Genomic DNA, 23,892 nt, shown 5'->3' with positions numbered 1-23,892 from the left:
CAACATTCTTCAACTTCATATGTATTGTAACAAAATTTATCTTCTCTTTTATATCCATCTTTTTCATGCTGATTTCTATTACCTAATTCATTAACATTTGAATCTACATCTTCACACTCAGAAGACAGATTATCTTTCTCTATGGACTCATTGTATTCATTGCTACCTTGGCTTTCAGCACACTCACTATCATTAGAAGACATGTCATGAAATCTATAATCACCACTTTCCATCTCCTCAATGAAGTTTTTAGTCTGCAAAATTATTTGTAACCTTATAGGTGCTGGCAAATTGACTGAATCGGGTACTAGAACATCAAGGAAAATATTTGGCAGGAAAGATTCCTTAGGTCTACAATGAAAAGGCATCTTACTGATTACTAACTTAAGCCTTAAATAACATTGTTTGACACTTAGACCTTGAGTACCACCTACCTCAATTCTTATAAGATTTACAATCCTTTTGTAAACCATTGTATTCAACATAGTAATGTTATTACTTATAGTTTCTAAACTCTTAGAATTTGGTGAACTGATCTCAGATCTAAGATCTGATTCCATCATAAAACAAACTTTCTACCTCTTCTTTCTAGTGCTGAAAATCACTAAATAGAGGCAACTTCTTTAAACACTTGACTTCTATGAAAAGAAAACATGAAAACCAAAATACCTCCAGTGCTGATATTGAACTTGATTTGCTGATTTGGCATAGGTGCAAGACTGAAAATCCTTTACACCACTGATCAAACTTTGTAGAATCGCCACCTCTTTGCAAGAGGAATATAACAATCACTGCTGTGATTCACTTTTACATTTCAATTTCTTTATAACAGTAGATTTCAAATAACACTTTAAAACTTATCAAGAATTTAAAACTTCTTTTCCAAGATCTACCAATAGTCTTAGATCTTCCCATACAACTAAAAGTCCTTCAAAATTTTGCAATGAAATTAGCTAGGAACAAACTGGTACAGAGATTTGAGAGTCGCCACTCACATTTGGTGAGAAATAAAACATAATTTGTCACTTGACAAATCTGAACCAGACCTTCAATGTAGGAGAAACTTGCAGATCACTGACATCCTGAAAAGAATTTACACTTTATAAATTGATTCTTGACTTTGAATTTTTCTCAATAGTATTTACAAACTGGACTGATTGAAGATAGACCTATGACAGTCATAGAACACAATTTTCATCTAGTTTTACACATATTTTTGTTAATGAATAAAGCTTAACTGGGGAACATGAAACTTTAGCAAGGAAAAGGAACACATCTTGCTAAATATTTTTTGTATCCACTCTATTTCATGGCAGAGATTTTGGTTCTTTTTTATATGCAAATACCCAGAAGAGTCACCATTTTGTTGGTGTTTGAAAATGTTACCCATTTCCAATTACCCTGATGAGAAAAAAATGCATCTAGGGGCAGCTAACTTCCATTATCAACACATCCATTCAGACACTAGACCAACTATAAGGCTATACTCCTGCACTTCAGGCTCTGCAAAACCTAGGCGGGTGAACCTATAGATTCTTTATATGGTACCAGTTATCAAAGCATACACTGAATCTATTCAAAGCAGATAAAACCCTTATTTCTCCTAAGAACTCATGAAATAACATAGACCTACGATAGCTAGATGCAGATCTATGAACCTCATAAGCTGAGTGAGGGCATTCTATGATATCTCTTCAACATGAAAGGGGAAAAGCATTTGATTTTTGATGTTGATTTCAACAACCCTTAGATATGCAGCAGTGAGAAAGTAATGACCCTGTAGTTGATCAGTGCCTAGTCCATTGGGCAAATTCATGGATCATAAACATACATATGAATATCTGAGACATGTGTGTATCTTTAGATATAGATCTATCTATTTAACTTGTAAATAGACATCTATGTTCAGTTTAAAATCTCGTTCTTACCTAATATCCTCCTCAATAAATCTGCAACCCTGTTGATTTCTATGAAGCATTTACACAATTCCTTGAACTATCAGCAACAATGAAACAACATACAGTCTTAGGGGACTGCAACTACGACCTAAACTCTTTGTTTGGAGATCGTAAAACATTGAAATTCAATGAGACTGGAGACAAGATTTAATTGAAACTTAATTATCTGTTGCTCTTTGCATTATTTCCTTGAAAATATACAGTCATATGCATGAAATGAAAGACATGAAACAACCTAACAAATCTGAGCTATCTATATTTTTCTTCCTACTGTTGTTCACATAAGAGAAATTGTTGAAGAAACATGTGGTATCATAGTATGGGAACATATCAAAACTGGATCCAAAATCTGGAATCTCAGTAGTGACTGATATTTCTCCAAAGACTGGAACTTCCCAAAAACTAGAACCCACTAGTTTCTCAGTAACAAAAACTGGAACCCCTACAATAGAGAAAGAAAAGAAAGATATAGGAGAAGAGTTGATTCTTGGATCTGATCTGTAACTAACAAGTGTCCACTTGGAAAACCTTCTCAACAGGTTAAAACAATCTTCTTAATTTTTTCCCTCAACTTTGCATATCAAATCTTCAATCATCTAGTTTTTACCAACATAAAAATTGTCATGTCCCCTTTTCAAATAATTAAAAAATAATAATCTTTGCTAAGGTAGGCAGGCCCAAAAAAGTGAAGTTTCAGAAAAAGGAGGTTAATCTTTGGAAACTGTTGGACTAATAAATGAAAGTTATTATTAAAATATGTTTCATTAAGCTCTCTTGGACGTGAGTTATGGTTATGCCCTCTTTTAAGGGGTTTGGAGGCATTTTGGGTGATTTTGCTCATTCTTTGTTATTCTTCAGAGGCTGCCAAACCTGTGGAGAAGGAGACCCAAGAACGGGAGTTTGCAGGTTTTCAGGGAGACCCAAGAATGGGAGTTTGCAGGTTTCCAAGAAGGCTAAGGATAGGAGTTTGAAGCCATTCCATGTGCATGCTCATACAGATTTTGCCTTTGTGCTGAACAGTGCAGATTTGTGGGTTTTCGGGTGTGTTTTTTGTATGAGTTTGGTGTTTTCAGTTGAGTATTTCATATCATTTTGGGTTGCTACTATATTTCAGACTTTAAGGTGTTAAAATGGAGCTGAATATAAGTATTGGGATGTGATTAAAATTTTGAGATAGATTATTAGTGTTTTTGTGGTGTTTTTGGGCATTTTTGTGTTAATTTCGGGAGCCCGATGAGCATGGTTTTTGTCCTACATTTGAGAACTGTTGTGTAAAGGCTATATGGATCTGGAAATTTCATTTTGTAGGCTGTTGTACTACTGAAATTTCTATAAAAATGTTCACTTTCAGAATTATTAATAATAGGTGAAGCTGTGAAGCTTTTGGCACAATTTCTGGCATACCCGATTTGGGGTTTTTTGAGAAATTTGGTGGATCTTTGTGATATTAGTTGTTTGATCTCGAAAATCTGATTAGAGGCATGAAATATCATATAAAATCAGAAAAGGGCATTTCAGTGGTATCAGAGCCATGATCTTGCCAGCCTGAGGGCTTGTAGAAGTTTTCATGTCAGTTTTGACAACTACCCAAATCTTGCATGTCAGTTTTGACAACTACCCAGATCTTGCATGTCATAATTTATGGTTGCATGTTTCTTCTAATCAGCTGCATGTCAAAATTTATGGTTGCATTCTACTTCTAATCATTTGCATGTTAGTTCTTGGTGAATTTGGTGGTTGTAGAAGTTTGCATGTCAGTTTTCACAACTACCCAGATCTTGCATGTCAATTTTGATAACTACCCAAATCTTGCATGTCAAAATTTATGGTTGCATTCTACTTCTAATCATTTGCATGTTAGTTCTTGGTGAATTTGGTGGTTGCATGTTGCTTCTAATCAGCTGCATGTCAAAATTTATGGTTGCATGCAACTAAGTGAAAGAGAAAAAAGATATTTGCAGCGAGAAAAGAATAAAGAAATTTTGATCAAACCTCCAGTTGAAAGTAAAAGTACAAAATCCAAGGAAGGGAAAAGTATGGATGATCCAAATGAGATGGCAAAGAAATTCTTCCAAGACATCCAAAATACTCAGAAGCAAATAGTGGATAGTTTGGCAGAAACTAGAGAGGCTTTGCGAATATTGACAGAAAAACTACAAGGAGTTGCATCTATTAATGAGAAAGGGAGCACTTCAGAGGAGCCAAGAAATATGAAATCCACACCATCTAAATCAACCAAAACTATTTTCTTGCCTACAAATGAGCCACCAGTACCAAATCTAGCCATTAATCCTGTGGAAGAGGTTACAGGTAACTTGATTACATTAAGAGCTACTTATAATGGCTTAGATGATGACTTTCGTAGTTCGGTTCCTTTTAGAGAATATGTGGATATGATGAACACTTTGATGCCCAAGAAAGAGTACAAAAGGGAGCATGACATAAGTGGAAGAGAGCTCAGAAATAAAATAAGCAAGTTTATAGCACCTACTTTTCATGGAACAAATAAAATTTCAGCTAGAGCATGGCTACTAAAATTATAGACCTTCTTCACACTTAACCCCATGAAGGAGAGTGATGTTGTTCAAATTGCAATTTTACACTTGGAAGATACATCCTATGATTGGTGGTATCATGGAATGACTACTCAAGGTCATGATCAGGTAATTACATTTGATGATTTTAGTCAAAGAGTGATAGATAGATTTGACCCCAAGGATGATGATTATGAGGATGTTGTTGTACATGATGGTGAGATACCTGGTGGAGATGAGCAGACATTGAGCATTCATGACTTTTCTGAGAGAGAGTACCAGGCACAGTTAGATGCTTCGTCACATGAGGTTGAGGCTAATAGTACTTCATATGATTCATCCCACCAGCTGAAGGTGAGTGAAGACAGTATTGTGACTACATTATCTCATCATGACAGGTATGTGGAGTTAGTTGGTATTGGTCATATTACTCAAGTGAGGATTTTTCTTGAGTTTCCAGCTGATTCTAGTTTACGGATATGGACTCAAGATTGTTATATTGGCATTTGGGGTTCAGTTGACTGTAAATCTTTAACACTTTTTGGTAGCAGTGATTGTTCGGGTGTTATCATGGATTTGATTAGCAGATTGCACGGTGTTGTCTTTTCTTGTGCCAGGAGCTTATCTGATGTTGGTATTATTTTTATACACCGATGTTGGGCTTTGTTCATATATCCAGTTGACCATACTTGCTAGAATGTGTTGATGATATTTCATATTTTGCAGTCTATACAGATGAGTCCCAGGATCATATTGGCATTGATGACATCCAGGAGGATGTAGTGGGCAATTTTGAAGACTTAGTTTCCTTGGGTACAGAGGAGTTGGACAACAGTGCTAATGTTTTTGATACTCCGTATGTTGATATGAGCTTTAGATTTGATTCACAGGGTATGGATTGTAATACTCTAGAGACTAGTGACTTTGAGGATACTCCTTTGGACAGTGCATTAGAGGAGGTTTGTAGGAGACAGTCAAGCCAGTGTCATCATGTGTCTAATCAGTTAAGAGTTAGTGATCGAGATATTGCTATCACTTGCCAGCATTTTGATGTTTCTCGTCAGTTGTTAGTAGTTTATGGATGGGGTTCTCCTACTAGTGATGAGCAGGAAGGCAGTTATTTTTCCTTGACAGAGATCCACTCTTTATGGGAGGCTATTCAGATTTTGAGACAGAATTATATGCAATTGGTAGTTGACAGAGATTATCTTATGGAGTGGGCTAGTACAGCATATGATGCATTGTTGGCCAAGGAAGATGAGGTGAGTGAGCTTACTGAGCAGCTTGAGGTGACTTCTGAGATTCCTGAGAGTACATAGTTGGCTTTCAAGGAGTCACAGTTTCATTTGGCTAAGGTGACCATGGAGTTAGAGTAGCTACAGTCTTTACCTAATTCTATACAATCACAAGCTATGGTGTTTGGTGATCCGAGGATGTCCATGGCCGAGATTGTCAGAGACAGTGGAGATGGGGATGCAGCCATCCTTGATACTAACATTGGCATATCAAGTTCATTCCCACTAGAGTTAGGTTCAGTTGAGTTGAGTGTTGTAGTAGATTGTTGTATGTCTGACATGGTGGTGGCCTCTAGTACTGATGGCACAAAGACTAGAGATCTATCAAATATCATGTGTGATGTTGGTGAGTCGACAGTTGGCATGATTCCTACTAGTAATACTACTCCCTTGGTGATATCTTCAGAGTTAGTAGTTAGTTCCAACATGGTTAATGATCAATTGCAATTAGTTTCATTTGGATTACAGTCTGAGCCGCTGACTGAGATTGGCACATTCTATCGGCATTACACTGTGAGGTACGCTCATCAATTTACCTTTGATGACCATGTTGATGAAATTATGATACAGAGATGTACTTTGGTTCCTAGTGCTTATCATCAGTTATGGAATAGTTTGATGCCTCGGGATGAGAGTTGTGATGGGCACGACATGGCGATAGGTCTTGCAGTTGATAGCTTGATAATACATGACTTAGAGCAGGAGTTTTGGAGTGATGCTTCAGTAGGTGTTGTTATTGATTCTACTCCTTTGGCGATGACATCTCCTGACTTAGCTAGTGATCAGTCACAGTGGGTTGTATCACTTGTTCATGGTGAGCTATTGACCGAGGTTGGTTTTTTTAATCAACATTATATTGCAGGGTATGTACATCAGTTAGCAAATGATCCTTGCGTTGAGGAGTTGATGGCAGGAAAATTTGGTTTGGGTTCCATTTCTTGTTGTTTATCTTGTGATGGCTTTTCACCATCAGGGGTGCATGGGAGTTATGGTTATGAGATAGTGGCCGATGATCTACAGAGTTGTGTTGATTGCAGGAGTTGTACAGTGTGTGGATTCTCCATACTTGGTATAGTTTCATTTGAGAGCATTCACCATTGTTGCAGAGTTGGATTGTACATTCCGTATAGGCCAGTGGGATGCGTTGATGGTATTTATTGTGTTGGAAGTTTGATTTGTCCACTTTACTTGGGTTCTAATGTTCTAAGAGTTTGTGTCTCGAGGGTTTCTAATTGTGGTAGTGGTGATTTTGGAGTTTGGTTGAGCTGTAATTGTCAGTTTGATTATGGATTCCTCTTGGTCATATTGCAGGAGCCTATGTTATTTGGCAGTAGTATAGTTCATGACTACATTTGGGATCCAGGTGGATTGATTGGTTTACTGTTCAGCCATTGCTTGAGGACAAGCAATTTTTTGGAGGGGAGGACTTGTCATGTCCCCTTTTGAAATAATTAAAAAATAATAATATTTGCTAAGGCAGGCAGGCCCAAAAAAGTGAAGTTTCAGAAAAAGGGGGTTAATCTTTGGAAACCGTTGGACTAATAAATGAAAATTATTATTAAAATATGTTTCATTAACCTCTCTTGGACGTGAGTTATGGTTATGCCCTCTTTTAAGGGGTTTGGAGGCATTTTGGGTGGATTCCAGAACTTGATTTTGCTCATTCTTTGTTATTTTTCAGAGGCTGCCAAACCTGTGGAGAAGGAGACCCAAGAATGGGAGTTTGCAGGTTTCCAGGGAGACCCAAGAACGGGATTTTGTAGGTTTCCAAGAAGGATAAGGATGGGATTTTTAAGCCATTCCATGTGCATGCTCATACAGAGTTTGCCTTTGTGCTGAACAGTGCAGATTTGTGGGTTTTCGGGTGTGTTTTTTGTATGAGTTTGGTGTTTTCAGTTGAGTATTTCATACCATTTTGGGTTGCTACTTTATTTCAGACTTTAAGGTGTTAAAATAGAGCTGAATATAAGTATTGGGATGTGATAAAACTTCTAAGATAGATTATTAGTGTTTTTGTGGTGTTTCTGGGCATTTTTGTGTTAATTTCGGGAGCTCGATGAGTATAGTTTTTGTCCTACATTTGAGAACTATTGTGTAAAGGCTATATGGATCTGGAAATTTCATTTTGTAGGCTGTTGTGCTGCTGAAATTTCTGTAAAAATGTCCACTTTCAGAATTATTAATAATTGGTGAAGCTATGAAGCTTTTGGCACAATTTTTGGCATACCCAATTTGGGGTTTCTTGAGAAATTTGGTGGATCTTTGTGATATTAGTTGTTTGATCTTGAAAATCTGATTAGAGGCGTGAAATATCATATAAAATTAGAAAAGGGACATTTCAAAAATATCTGAAAATACATGATTGAACAAATAACTGATTTGATTCTTCATCTTTACCCATGGTCAAAACTGAAAATCAGTTAAAATTTTTCTTGTAAAAGCCAAGAAAACCATCTAAAATCAATTTTCTTCAGACCTAGACTTCAGAAAACCTTTATATCTACTTTATATCTGATCCTAAGGCTTCACACTGAATTTTGATCATTCCACTGTCAATGCCTCTAAAAATTGAAAATATGCTTATACACTGAACCAGTGAAGACATGTGCACAATCTGACCCCATATTCTAAAAATTTAGCTTTTCCTGATTCCAACGGTATGCTACACTGCCCACTTCTAATAAAAATTGCCCCCCTGGTAGCAATTTGAAAATTTTAGACCTAGACTATGAACAGACATTAAAAAAATGGAAAAATTCAAAAATTTATATAGTACAAACTATATAAAATTCAAAAATTAATATAAATTTTTCCTTTTGAATCAATTCATGTGCTTGAGAACTGACTTTGAATTTTCAAATTTTACTTCAAAATTTGCCTCACACTCTTACGGATTGAGCCTTATACGCTCACATGAGGAGGCACGTAAATCCATAAGGCCTTTTTTTCGTCATCACAATTTGATCGTAAGATCGAGGCTCTTTAAGATATGTGTTACGCTCGTTTGGGCCAAGCGTAGCATCGGAAGTCTTTAGTTTCAAATATCCGATTTCACAGTGAAGCTTTTTCTCCCGACGTAAGCACATAAAGCTTTGCATTTTGCTTTCTGCTCTCCCGAGGGTCGAAAGTCAAAGTCAAAATTTTGTTGACCGATGGGCCCTTTCACACTTGCAACGATGTCTATAAACACTGCATGCTTCAAGACATATTAACATTGAGTTCATGTGATTTTAAACATTATAAAGTCTTCAACTCGGACGTATGTGGCACAAAAAATGGTAGGCTTCTCCTTATTTATACTCCACGTGGACTTGCTCTTGAGCATTACCCTTTCAACCTGTGGCTATTCCTTCTTCAAGCTACAACCTCCCTATGCTGAAAAATGCCCCTCCCTACCAAAACGTGGAGCATCTTACCAAAAATTAACTCACTAAAGAAAAGAAAGTGGAATCTTCACTCACATTCACCCCTGCAGGTCTCATTGTTGCCTCCCCCTCTAAAAACGTGGAGCCTCTACAAGATTTACTAGTGCTGAAAACGTCCATGCCCCCTGCCACACTTAAGTTTTTTTATAAAAAACACGGGAGGCTGCATCTTATCTCTTACATGGGGGGAGGCAGATCTTGCCAAACAAAATGATATTACAACTTTTGAACATCCTCATCCTTAAAAATATTCACAGAAATTCCTTTAATAACCATTGAATCAGCATCCCAAATTGGAGTGGCTTCCCCTAGCACTAATGACAATAATCTATATACATACACTTCCAGCACCAAACAAGCCTATACATGGTAACGCTTTCCTTACACATACGCACATCAGGCTAAAAGAATCCATTTCAGACTGGCAATAGGATTCATCTGTATAAGTCTGTTGTTGAAGCTTCACTCTAGTTTGAAAGTAGGGAAGAGCACCTTGAACTCTTATTGATAAGATTATAACAAATAATCTTTTGCACCTAGTCGGCTCCACTGCCATTTACAACACATCTGATCCGCAATCTAATGAAATTAGTCAGACCCCAAAGCGGGTCCGGCTAAAAAAAAAATCATTTATGATCAACTGATTCAGCAAACTGGTCCATCGACCTCCTTGAATTGACTGGCATCAAAAATGATCACCAATTGATAGCTAAAAAACTCATTTTAAATCATTCTTTGCAAACTGTGATATTTGTTTCCGGAGGCCTATTGCTTGGCTTTAAAAAATATTATGAACACCTAGCTAGACTTTGAAACTCAGGATCTATCATCTCTCTAACACGTTCAACAGGCCTGCCAAATCTTGTCGCATGACGACATCGGGGTCAAAAGACATTGACCTCTGAAGTTGCCAATTTAAATTGCCTGTAGATAGAACAAGTCAAAAAGATGGAAATTGTGTTCAGTTTGAGCTTCAAAAATTGGGTAAATGGGCACTTGAGATTCTGAAAACTGGGGTATCTGTTCTTTTTCATGAGGTGAGTATATGTCTAGAATTTGAGCTCACGTTGAATAACAAGACGCAAATGGCGAACGTTCAAAGTAGGCTATTCAGAATTACTGACTGGAAACAATGTCTGCAAAGTGATTTTTGCAAATGGAATGACCCTGGAAAAACATGCAAACGAATTCGTCAAGACTTAAAAATTGAAACATAGGTTCTTTGTTATGCATACTAAACATCGCCAAAGTGGCTAGTCATGACACATTCCTGGGTAAAATATATTTAGATGCAATCTGCGCCTCTGATCGCTATTTGACACGGGTGAAAATGCAAAATTGATACTAGCTAGAAACAAAACTTTGCCAAATGACTCAGAAACTCAATTTAACTTCACGAAGTGCTTATGCATGCTGAATGAAAGGTGCTAGAAGCATTAAACACCTTAGGGGTCTCGAATGGACAGCCGGGTACAACCAAGCACATATGCATTTTTAAAAGTGTTTAAGGGCTTGATTTTTTTCAATGGTGCTCAAAATCGAGAAGGAAATTTTGAGCGCCAACACGTTTCATGAAACCCTTATTGTCTATGTTGTAGTTTTCAAAAAATAGGAGTATTGGTTTATTTTGAAAATATGCAGGAAGCTTTGCACTTTAGAAATTTATTTTATTTTCATTGTGTTTATTTTTGAAATAATTTGCCAAAAATATTTTTTCTATGAACCTTTGTTGTAAACCATTATTTTAACCTTATGTTAACTCACTAGTGTTCTTTGAAAGTATCTTTAACTATGGTATGGTCTACTTTTACAAACTATTGATCAAAGAAAGATGAATGATTAGCACTTCCCCCCAATATGAAAGTGTTTAAGTTTTAGCAAATGTAGGGAAGTGCCTTGATGACACATAGCCCCTAATAATGTTAGTTCCTTAATGAGACACAAAAGTTGGACCTATCGGAAAAAGCTTGAGCCATTTCATTGAATGAATTGGGTGACTAAGACTATTTTTAATAGTGCAATGTTGCACCGTAGATCATTTGAGGATTGATGATTAGTGCTTTCCTACAATTTGAAGATGTGAAAACTTTATGGAATGTGGGAAAGTGCCTAAATGATACATTTATTTGATGAAGTTATTTTTATTATGGGCTACCAGGTTAAAAAAACTAGGTAGGGTCTATTGTTTAAAAAGATGTCTAGTAATGTTGAGTTGGAGCACATGCCAAATGTATTATGCTTATTTGCTGAGAAGTCTAAGTGTTTAATGAGTTTAAGGGTGACTCTATAGGTGGCCCCAAAATATTAAAGGGAAACATAGTAATTCCAAAGGTTTTTTAATGATTGTCAATCTCACAAAGATCGAAGATCAATGCTTTCCTACAATTTGAAATTGCTCAAACTTTAGCGAGTGTGAGGAAGCACCTTGTTGATGCGTGGCTAGTTTCACAAAAAGAGTAATGTATTCATTTGGTTTTAAAGCTAAGGCATTTGATTTGTGAAGATTGATGGTTGAAATTTAAATTCCATGATGCAACATGAAATATGACTATTGGGGCAATAATTATGATCAATGCTATTTTGTCTAAGGTTAATTTTGAAATAAGGATTTTGATTTTCCATTATTGAACACTAAAGTTACAAAATTCTCACAAAGAAAAGATTTTCAAAGTTAAGGGCATAATTTTATAAGGGTTTCAATTTGCTACTAATGATTTTCAGAAGAGATAAACATGAAAGTTGGGTAAGTATCTAGATTTCTGGAAAGTTTAGAAAGAATTTTCTTAGTAAGATAATTATTAAACATCCTTCCATGAAGGGATTTGTTAGCAAAAATAGAATACTTAAAAAAGGCTATGCATGATGATTTCTTAGAGAAAATGCCACAATTCATGAATGAGTTTTTTAGGGGAAAAGAATTCATACCAAAGAACCCTATGTTACTAGTTAGTGAGGGTATTTATGAAAAAGAAAATTGGTTGAGAGACGCTAAAGTATCTGTCAAGGGTTTAGAGCTTTTCTGTAAATGGTTTGTAGAAAGAAAAATTTACACTCCTTTGAATAATGTATGGGAATTTGACATTTGAAAGTTAATTATCCTAGGAATTTTCTTTGATGAAGATTTTCTTGCAATAATGTCAAAGAAATATGATCCAATAACTAGGATATTGAAGAATCATGCTAGTGATAATATTTTTAAGATTTCACCAAAATTGATCAGAGAGGTTTTCACATTAAACCCTAACCATGTAGTTTATGAGAAGATAGATATGGAAGACCTCAAAGATAGGTATGATACATAGAGAGTATATTTATGGGGAGGACCACTATAGTAGCATTTTTTCAAGATAGGACAATTACCCTTGGTTACTCCAAATACTCTAGAGCCATTGTTGAGAAAGTATTTAAACCCAGAGCACAAGCACTATATTTCTCTTTGTGCAAGATATTTGGCATGAATGGGAAAGAAAACATCCATGGTTCTATTATGTTCATAATTTCTCAAACCCTTCAGTATGGTATGAGTTCTATTTTTTATTTTTCTAATATCTTGGCAGAAGAGATTCATACTGGGTTAATGGTTATTGCAAAGCCTAAAAATGATAATCCTTTCTACTGGTACTCTATGTTAATATACATATGTTTGTATAAGGGAGTTACCTTTTTCTCTAAACAAATGAATTTGGAATTGGAAGGAGATGGAGAAAAGCTCCTTGTCCAATTATGGAGTTCACATATGGCATGGGAGGTGATTGATGCAAGTTTTGTCAGATTTAATAGGCACTTTTCTTCTTAGCTTAGAATGGAGTTACTGGGGGATAGCCCTAGGATACCTCAATCTCTACTATAAATTATCAAACCAAAAGATCATGCCAAAGGGTTGATGGTAAGTCACAATTGGGGAGACATCATCTCATATGTAATGTCTACTATATTAAGATTTTATGGTTTTCTTGGAAAACCACATGTGCTACCCTATCAAGTTCCTTTGAAAGTAGGAATTGATGAGCTCTTGTGGTAGATAGGATCAGTGGAAGAAAGAGAATTATTGGGAAAATCCAAAGGTACTTTATTTCCTTAGGTTACTATTGTGCACAATTTTTATTTTTGTTAAAAAGGGATGGAGGCACTTGGGGAAGTTATTAGATAAATATAAAATGGCTCAATACAATGCTCAATTTATAGACTTGGAGGGATTTTATGAATTATTTAGAGAAAGAACTAAAGCCAAAGCTGATAAACACATGGTGTACTTTCCTTAAGATATAGTTAGGAACAAGTTCTCATTACAAGAGCGGGAAGTTAGGAAAGAGAAATAGAAGGTACATAGCAAGGCTCTAGATTTTATAAATACTTTTGAGATAGACTATGATCCCCTTGCTAATAGAAAATATTGGGGTGTGAAAATAAATATGTTGATGGATAACTTTGTTGGGTTTATGCAAACTTTGAATGAGAAGGAAATTATGACCCAAGCATACCCTAATAAGGCCATTGAGGTCGAGAAGATATTGACACCTAAGATGATTTTTAACCTAGGGCAATATACATTGCAAAATAAAGTTAGGTATATAGTGGCCAAGAGCATATATCTTATTCCATAATACAAAAGACCATGCTCTGAGAGCCCACCTATTGCACCTGCACCTAAGAAATAGAAATTGGAGCAAGGATCTTCTTCTAAGACTGAATAATACTCCACTACCTAAACCCACTCCGGATAGATGATGAAGTATCCTCGAGAGAGAAGTTGAGACAAATGGGAGGGGAGAGGGACATTGTAATTACAAAAATAGATTTATAAGAAGGAGTGCCTAAGGAACCCCCTATGCCAACACTAGCTCTCACTCCAAAAGATTATAGAGGTAAAGAAATAGATCTTGTAATAGCTTAGACATCTAATAAATTTATTGATGATGAGAGTTTTGTCAAGTCAAGAACATTTGCTCAATTTTTGTGGAGAAGAAATATTGAAAAATTTGAGGCCATGTGTAAAATGATTAAAGAAAAGCAACCTCACAAAAGGGACTCTAAAATTAAAGAAGAAGTTCAACCTAATTTCATGGAGGAGTTTGCACATGTAACCCTTGAAGGGGGAAGATTGTTGTTAAAGGATTTAGGAGTCTTGATATTAACTAAATGGGATATTTAAAATGCCATGGTTTTTGACACTATGAGAAAAGTGAAAGACACTTAGTTCAAAACTGAAGAAGAAGCCTTGTATGTCCATAAGGGATTGAAGTATAATAATGATCATTAAGACCTAGTGATATGGTATGTTTAGAAAAAAGGATAAAACCAAGATGAAAGAAGCCTCATATGCTAAACATACAAGCAGCCTTATGGTTTACACAGAAGAGGAGGTAGATAGTGAAAAGGTGTCTGTTGTGGTCTCCACAACACATGCCCCATTCCTTATTAGGAATGGGGACCCCCTACCTTTTTTTGACTCCTAGACTCATATTTCGGGAGTCGGGAGAAGAAAAACTCAATTAAATAAGTTGGAATTTTAAAGTTAAAAAAAAGAAAAAAAATCTCATGCATGCGCACATATCGAGGCACACGTGCACATATCGAAGTGCACGTGCTTTGCAAAGACAAAAGAGTAAGGGAGGTTATGAAACCTCCTTCCCCCTTTTTTTTCACCTCATTGTTTTGAAGAAGTAGAGGTGAGGAGGGAAAGGTATGAAAACCTTCCCCCCTCCACCCCCATGTAGCCCTAGCATGCACGCTGCCACGGCACCCTTCTGGGCCATGCCCTTTTGGTGCATGGGCATGCCCGTGGCACTACTATTGTGCACTTTTGGTGCACGCGTCTGGCGCTACACTACTGTCGTGCCCATTTAGGATATGTGCACGTGGTTATCGCCATGCCCCTCTTGAATGCGTGTGCAACCGCCACACCACCACGCCCTTTGGGCTACCACCACTACACTTTAACCCCCATTTTTTTTAAAAAAAAAATTTAGTTTTTTTTATAAAGTCAAAAATCCAAATATATATATATATATATATTTAAAATAAAAAAATCACAACAAATTAAATAAGTTCTAGGAGATCATTTCTTTTTAATGTTTTATATATATCCAATAATTAATCATTTTCTCTCTCTTTGTGACGTGCAGGTAATATAATCAAATGGCGTCCACATCTAGATCAATAGCAAAACCAGTTGTGTACAAGTTCCAAGGTGTAACCCCAAAGTCACGGTTGCACGATGAACACTCTAAGATCAAAGACATAGAACTTGGACACACGAACCTGGGAGAGTTTTTGAGGGTTTGTAACAACCCAACTAAACGATCTTCTTTGAGATTTTCCTTAATTTGGTCTAGATTGGTAAATGCAGCATCACATCCTAGGACTGTTCAGTCAGTTGAATTGATTATGACCTTATCTCAACATTTTGCTCCTAAGGAAAGGGTGGTAAAGAGCATCACTAGGGAAGTGGTCTTAGATCTATGACCTAATAATATCGAGAGGGTTTTTTACCTACCTAGAGCTGATCAGTTTATCAAGCTTTCATATGAAGCAGTCGAGAGATGGCAAAAGGATCATCACTAGGAGGCCATCGACATCATATATTCCTCATACTTCATTGAGAAGCCATATTGGGGAAAGACAATCAGTAAAGTAGATATGACTCGATGATACATAAAGGATGACATTGGATATTCAATCATTCTCCTGAGAAAAGTTATGGGATTGCCTGTAGTGGGTCATCTTGCTCCATTCATGGTTAACTTCATTGAGACCATTAGACATGCAAAGATGCCACTAGATTGGGCCACCACATTTAGTGAGAACTTGTGTGACTAGTTACGGATAGTAAAGGACCAAAAGAAGTTCTATATGACTTCTTATGTGGTATATCTACTTGCAGCGAGAGCCACTGACTATCCTGGGTTGTATAAGAAAGGCAATATGTAGGATTCTAATGCATGGGTGTATATAGTTTATCCTTAGCTAGTTAAGAAGAAGCTCTCACCGCAAAGCAAAGAGTACAAGATTGTGAATGATGCCTTCATATTTTCCATCATTCGATTCATCAAAAGGGATTGTGGGAAGAGATTGTCTGATGAGGCCAAGGCACAGATCACAACTCTTGGTGTATATTTCATCCAGTTTTGGACATTCAAATAGATTCGGGTTGGTAGTGCATCTATCCATCCAAAGAAGCTCCCAAGATACCCAAGTGACAAGTTAGTTCTAATGGAAATTTCTCAACAGATTGAGTTAGCTTATGAGAGGATCAAGAAAAAATGAAGGCCTTGTTGGGATTGGCCTTTTGTAATAGGAGCATACCAAGTAAAGAGAAAGCAGGATATCCTAAATTTTGAATGGGAATGGGAAAATTATTCTCTCAAAGAATATAAATCTCCCTAGCCATTCTTTAACGTTGTTGGTAAAGTGGAAAATTTGGCAGGAAAAGAGTTCTACCATGAAGACGCCATTGAAGATCATTGGATGAATGCCACAAATGACTATGATGTTCGTATCAGGGACTATTATAGAATGACTTTGTATTTAGTGAAGAAGGCTCTCCATTTGACCATCCCATATGAGATAAGGTTACAGGATTCACAGGAGCTACTGGATCCCTTATTCAATATAGATAAAGTTTGCGAAAGGCCCATCCTAAATGCAGAATTGATAGAGAGGGAGGAGATGATATTAATCATCGAGCAAGATATGTCATTAGAATGAAAAAGAGTTGGATCAAGAAACCCTTTCCACTTGATCCTATTTTAGACATAGTGATATTCCATGCACATGCTCACCTAGAAAGGGTAAAGGGGAGGAAAGTCACAGTTCCTATCTTTGCACTCTAGTCTCCTATCAGGCTAGAAATAGTCTACCAACTTGATCATCTAGTGGGATACTACCATCCTTTAGAGAAGAAGAAAGAAAAGAGGAAAAGAGCCTCTCCTTAGAGGATCCAGACAAAGCATGTTGAAGAACAGGCCCCTTCACAACAACATGAATCTACTCCTTAGGACCCTTGAGACTCTGGAATTTCTCATATACAAGTTGATTTTCCATTTCCTCCTATTTTGTCAAGCCAAAAAAAAGAGAGAGCAATTCTAGAGACATCCATTCATCCGATGCATGAAGAGCTTGCTTCTCCTATGCTTCCATGGAAGCATAGGAGTGTTAAGATTAGAATGAACACAAGGCAAAGAGTTCGTAAAAGATTAGTGCCTAATCCATCTATTCTTGAAACCATTCCTAAGGAAGAATTAGATGAGGATGAAATAGAGTGAGATGGGGAGGAAGAGAAAGTGCCTCTACAAGGGAGAACATGATTTGCCAAAGCCACAGAATTGGAAAGAAAGAAGAATGTCACAAATACCCCACCACCCACCCAAGCTAAAATAGTAGAACTCTCTTCTTCAAAAGATGAAGTACAAAGATGGGTGAATGAGAAAACAGATCTAGGTGATGATATTCTCTCCATCCTAGATTTTGATTTCATGCTAGTGGGTACAAAATTGGTTGGAGATAAGATTAGAGATACTCCTACGGGTGAATTTCAATAGCAAGATTGGACGTAGATGCTACCTGAGACACAAGGTCCTCATCCAACACCCCCATCTTCACCTCAGGTTATGATGGTAGATAAGGTTTGAATGGCACTTCCACCTCCAAATTTAAAAGAACATGTTTAGAAGGAATTATCATTACAAGGAGAACCAGAACCAAGGGTTATTGATGAGCCCTCAAAAGAGGCACAGGTAGTAGAATGTATACAATAGCCTCCCTAGGAAGTTGAGGATCAAACTATGGGATCTACATAAATTGAGACTATAGAAGAAGAACCCTCACAATAGGAGACTTCAAGCAAGAGTGACAAAGGGAAGGAGGTAGTTGAACACATCCCTTCATCATCTAGAGCAAAGGTTATAGAAATACATATCCCAAGATGGTTTCGAAAGGAAATAATGATGAGTGCTAAGCATCAATTCCTTGCTTTAGAGGATGATATTAGTGGCATTGAAGAGATTTTGAACAAGCCTAACTCTCCATTACAAGATGCAACACCATCTGCATTCATTACTACTACTCAAAACTAGGACTTATTTGCATAGGTGGCTCACCCTCCGAAAGGTATAGATGAAGAAGCTATCAACCTTCAGGACTATGAAGTGAAGGATATCATGTTAGGAAAGCCTACACAAGATACTTCTCAATAGATGATGACTATGGGAGTCAAGGAGGTTCTTAACCATATGGAACATGATGAGATTGAAATCAGAGCACTTCAAAGGCAAGTTGAGATCATGAAAGGATATTTAGCTAAAGTTATTGGTCCTCTACATTCTGAACACCCTGAGGAGACTTTGACTACAATTCTTAAAGAAGGGGAAAATGTATGGCTTAGTCCATTTTTGAGAGCTTGTCAGGATTAGTGAGACAACCTTGAGGATAGGGGTGTCACTATAATTATAGGAAGTCTGAAGTTATTACATGCTACACAAGAGAATGTTGATAAGATCATGGTAATTTTGAGGAAGGACTTCAGTATTATGGATGAGGTATGGGTTTGGAGCAAGGATTTCCAAACTCTACAAGCAATAAAAGGATAAAGGTATTGCATTCTGATTGATGTATATATTGGAGAAGAGCTAGACATGATAGATGATTGGATCGAAAAGATTGCAGAGGGAAATAAAGTGATGGAAACATTGCATGATGAGATATATAGGCTCAAGGACCAAGCCCAAGAGAAAATTTTGGAAGGAAAAAAGTTGTACAGTGATGCATGCTTGGATATTTTTGAAGATGAAGAATGAGAGAAGCTTTTACCAGTTGAGGTAGTTGTGGAAAACTTCAAAAAGACTTTAGAGGAAGCATCTAGTGATGAAGACATCAAACAAGCCTTCAAGATAGAAGAAGCATTGTTAGAGTTGGATACCAAACTCAAAGATTTTGCAAAAACTCGAATTGAGGTGGAAAACTAAAGATAGAAGGTCAAAGATAAGTATGAGGCTTTGGATCTTCCTAATGCTGCTTAGATTATTGAGATTATAGAGAAATTCAAGGGAAAACATCCAAGGATATCTTTAGGATAGAGATGAGCAAAACTCAGATGCCAGAATTTCAATTTTGACACTTAGTAAAATTTTGAAATTTTGACCTAGTCGAGGTCTACATGTCCGCAGCTCCATAGCTCTGCAGGTCCGTGGCTCCACAGCTTTGCAAGTCCATAGGTCCATAGCTCCACAACTCCACAATTTAGAGGTGTGTAGATAGTTGACTGCCAATTCCAAAAATAACACTTTCCATGCATTGGAAATGCATTTTGATGGAAGGTTAACTCTGACACACATCAAGTGAAGGGCCAGCTTCTATTTTTGGTGTCTCCATGCACTTATACTTCAACTAATGGCTTCCTCCTACTTTCTCTCTCATGCTTTCATTATTTTTGACATGTAAAGGGCTCATGCATCCAATTAATGAATAAAATATGGATGAAGTCCCTCTAAGCACCAGTTAGATTATCAATTTGTATATATTTAGTTTGTTTTAATGTTTTAAAAGAATTGTATTGCATCAAGATATCTCTCACTCTCAACACAAATTGAGGAGATGATTTCTTATAAATACCCCATTGTAAAATGTAAAAAGGACCGCCGTTATTATGCAATAAAGTTATACTTTTGGTGCTAGCATTTGGAGTGTAGTTATTCTTGCTTGAATGTGTCATTGTTTTGTGGATTTTATTCATGAGATTGTGATTAAGCCAAAGGTTTATTGCATTGTTTCTAGTTGTGTGATCTTTTAGTTTTGGTGTTTTCTATAGATATATGATTTCTGTTGACATAACGAGCTTGAGAAGAGATCATTCGATTGTGTCTACATAGCTTTTTGTCTTGCATGAGCACACTTTTCATGGCCTTGTGATTTGATGAAAAGTGAAACATCATTAGATTTTTTAAAGATTCTCACCGATGATTGCATTAATGGATTCTAGGAAGCACTACTCCTATTTTCATTAGTTTCCTACCAATTTCTTCAAAGGTTTAACGCGCAGCGTGTTGTGTTTTGTAGCTTATGTCCATTTAGGAATTTTAATTTCAAGTTATTTGATTTCATGTTAGTTTCTTTTAGTTTCGTTATTTTCTTTTCTAACCCCCTTGTTAGAGTAGGACCTCATAGTAGCTGCATTGTTAGAGATGCATTCATTGAAAAATAGAAAATACAAAAAATATTGTTCTTTTGGGTGTGATATTTTGAGATAGCAAATAGATTTTACTTCGATTCCAAGATAGAAGAGTTTTTAGAACCAGCAAAGGCCTCCTTGTGAACACTCACATTTATCTTCTATTGAGAAAATTTTGGTATGTCACAAGACAAATACTGAACCTTGGAGTGGATCCTTAAAAAGATTTTCTTTTCAATAGAGGAATTACACTATGGATTCCTACCATTGACCTCCTGCAAAATGAACACCCAAAAAAAGTTGCACTAGAAGGAGGGCCAATACAAAGAACCTATTATTGGAAACAAGAAAATTTTGATAAAGTTTCAAAAATTTTGCACCCTTGCAATAGTCTACACTACGTAAAAAGTTTAGAAATCACTTCTGAAATTTTCAAAAATTTAGCTTAGCAGGTCCGCAGGTCTATAGATCCGTAGGTCTATAGACCCGTAGGTTCACAGCTCCGTAGATCCACAGCTTCGCAGCTCTGTAGCTCCACAGATTCATAGGTTTGCAGAACTCTATGGTGCACAAAATTCAAAATAAGTGAGGAAGTGTACTTCTACAAAGGTACACTTTTTCCAGAATTGGTACAAGCTGGAAGATATTGATCCAAGATCCCCATTCTAGCAAGTGTTAATATCTTCACCAAGTGCCTAAGGATTTCTAGAGCTTACTCATTTTTGTAAGCCATGTAGTGATAGAGGAATACCTCAAATTCAACCACTACCATTTGACATTTCATCATCTTCTTCTACTCCACCACCCATTCAACCACCAGGTGGACCTCCACATATTCCAACACTCCCATCACCATTCCAGCCACCTTTGGGTCTGCAAAATCCTTCGATGGCCTTTTTCACAAATGTAGTTGATTCACCCCTTAGCTTGAGAGTTTCCATCCATGACCTCCCTAAGAATCCTGAGAAATTTTGTCCAAGGTTTATTTATAGAGAAACAAGAACCACCAAAGATCACGTCAAGATTTTTAAGAAAAATTGCAACTGGAAGCAAATTGCTAATGAAGATGTGGTTCTTCCTTTATTCCCCTACTCTTTGGGGGAAATTGCCTTCAATTGGTACATGAACCTACCACCAGGATGTATTGGAGACTAGGACACTTTTGAAAAATCATTTTTGGAACAGTTCAAAACATTCATCAATCCAACAGTGATACATCAACAATTCATATCAATAAAAAGGGACCCAGCTAAAATAGTTTCATGCTTCAATCATCATTTTCATATGGCCTACTGCAAGTTGGAAACACCATAAATAATTATGCTTGAAGCTACCATCCAAGTTTATTTCAATGCCATGGATCCTCTTACTACAATTTTTTTGAGAAGACTTCCTAAAACAAATATTGACACATTGGACAAAGTCTTTGTAGAAGCAATCACGTTCACAAAGCAAGCTAATCCTAATGGAGGAGAAATGATGCTTCCTATGCAAACAGTCCCTACAATGCCAATGATTCCCATGGGAGCACCCACTGTACCTAGTCAGTTCATACCTATGAACCCAGTTCCATTACAACAAGTACCCACTCCAAAAACTCAAGCGATAACATATCCAAGGTATGAGCCCCTGAAAATAGCCTTCTTTGAACAAAAGGAAATGGTTCTTGTGGAAGCAAATAACAATCTCCTTTCAGAAGTTGGTCAAATGAAGAAGACCATGTCACAAATGAACAATGAATTGACTAGTCTTAGATTGTCTCAAGGACAAAATAACAACTTCCAAAGAAATAATGCTGGCCCCTACAACAATAATTTTGGTCAAAATTACAACACGAACTTCAACAATAATGGTAACAACAATGCAGGAAACAATGGTGGAGGAAAAAACTTCAATCCTCCTGATCACAACAATGGCTTCCAAAGACAAAATTGACAATGGAACACTCAACCAAATAATGGAAGCATTCCTATTGATAACAATAACATTCAGTATGTTGATATTAATCAGTATGATGATGGCCAAATATGCCTAGCAATGATGGTGTGTACTATAATGGTAATCAGGATGTGAATCAAAACCCACAAGTTGATGATAATCCTCCTCCTATTCAATTCAATGTAATGCTATTAGAATCTTACAATTCTACACAAAATGTACAAGTGGAACAATAGGAAAATGAAGAATTCTCGTTCCCTTTCAATCAAGAACCTGATCTTCAACATGATGAGATGTTTTCCTTTCGAAATGATAATCAAAACACATATAATCTTAGAAACAAAAAGGATCCCTTGATCGATGGAATTCCTCTTGGTTTGCAACTAACCCTACCTAATCCTAGAGCAAGCAACAATCCACCACTACTAAGGCCAGCCCAAGGAGGACCACAGTATCAGAACAAAGTGAACATACCAACAATACTAAAGAACCCTGCTTGGTCTACTGAAAAATATAATGCGGTTGAAGACCTGAAGAAAATGAAAGCCAATATTTCCATGTTTGACATGTTGCAGAATTGTCCACAACAAAGAGAAGCACTCATGAAGACACTGGATAATACAAAGGTTTCCCATAATATGAATAATGTCCCTCAAAAGATGATCTCATAACAAGTAAATTCTGTAGAAGCAATGCCCACTATGTTCAAGGATAAAGTTGAGGTACCCCCATTTTTGTTGAGCATAAGGATATATGGAAAGAATCTTCACAATTGTCTTATTAATTCAGGAGCTTTGTGTAATGCAATGCCATTATCAATAGCTCAGAGGCTAGGAGTTAATCCTCAACCCTCTAAATGAGTGGTAATATAGTTGGATAAAATAGAGGTAAAATTCATTGGATTATTGAAAGATGTGTGGATACAGCTAACAGTTGATCCTCAGATCTAGGATATTGTTGACATACATGTGGTTGACATCCTGAAAACATATGGATTACTCTTGAGTAGAGAATGGACAAAATGTCTCATAGGATGGTTCTCTACAAATTTCACTCAATTATGGTTGCCATGGAAAGGTTTGAACAATCAAATCAAGATAGTTGTTGAGCCCAAACTAAAAAAAATGATCATGGATTACAATGCCCTGAATGAGGTAGCATTCTTAGAATCTGACTTGGGTTCATACAAAGTGATGGTATTGAATATGGTTCCAAACAAGACATCTCAAGATCAAAATGAAGAACCTAAGGTGTCAATACCCAAAAGTGAGACCGTGACACAATTCATAGAAAGTATGGCGACTAATCTACATTGTTTAGGAGAGGAAGCTGACCCTAGTATCCTCCTCCTTCTAGGATTTTTCCAATTGCACAAAGTTAGTCATTCAAAGTTTGAATGTTCAGTATGCCAAGAAGTAGTAGTAAAGGTTTTAACACAAATAATGGTAAACAAGAGTACAAAGACCTCAAGTGATGGAATTATTGAAAGTCAAGATTCAGTGAATTCATCCAACCTTATTGAACAAACTGAAGAGGAAAGTGAAAATCTAAATGTATCATATAGTGATACCTCTTTAG

At 36.6% G+C, this 23,892-nt stretch overlaps 1 pseudogene; it reads left to right on the top strand.

Annotated features, from left to right (window-relative positions):
* The window catches only part of LOC149529427 (methylesterase 1-like), an 85,390-nt pseudogene that overhangs the window by 8,047 nt on the left and 53,451 nt on the right, over nucleotides 1-23,892 (top strand).

The sequence above is a fragment of the Cupressus sempervirens genome, chromosome 11 (assembly GCF_028749045.1).
Source record: "Cupressus sempervirens isolate cs-2001-9-10 chromosome 11, ASM2874904v1, whole genome shotgun sequence".
Taxonomy (NCBI): domain Eukaryota; kingdom Viridiplantae; phylum Streptophyta; class Pinopsida; order Cupressales; family Cupressaceae; genus Cupressus; species Cupressus sempervirens.
The sequence above is the reverse complement of the archived record's forward strand: the minus strand, read 5'-3'. Positions and strand labels throughout refer to the sequence as shown.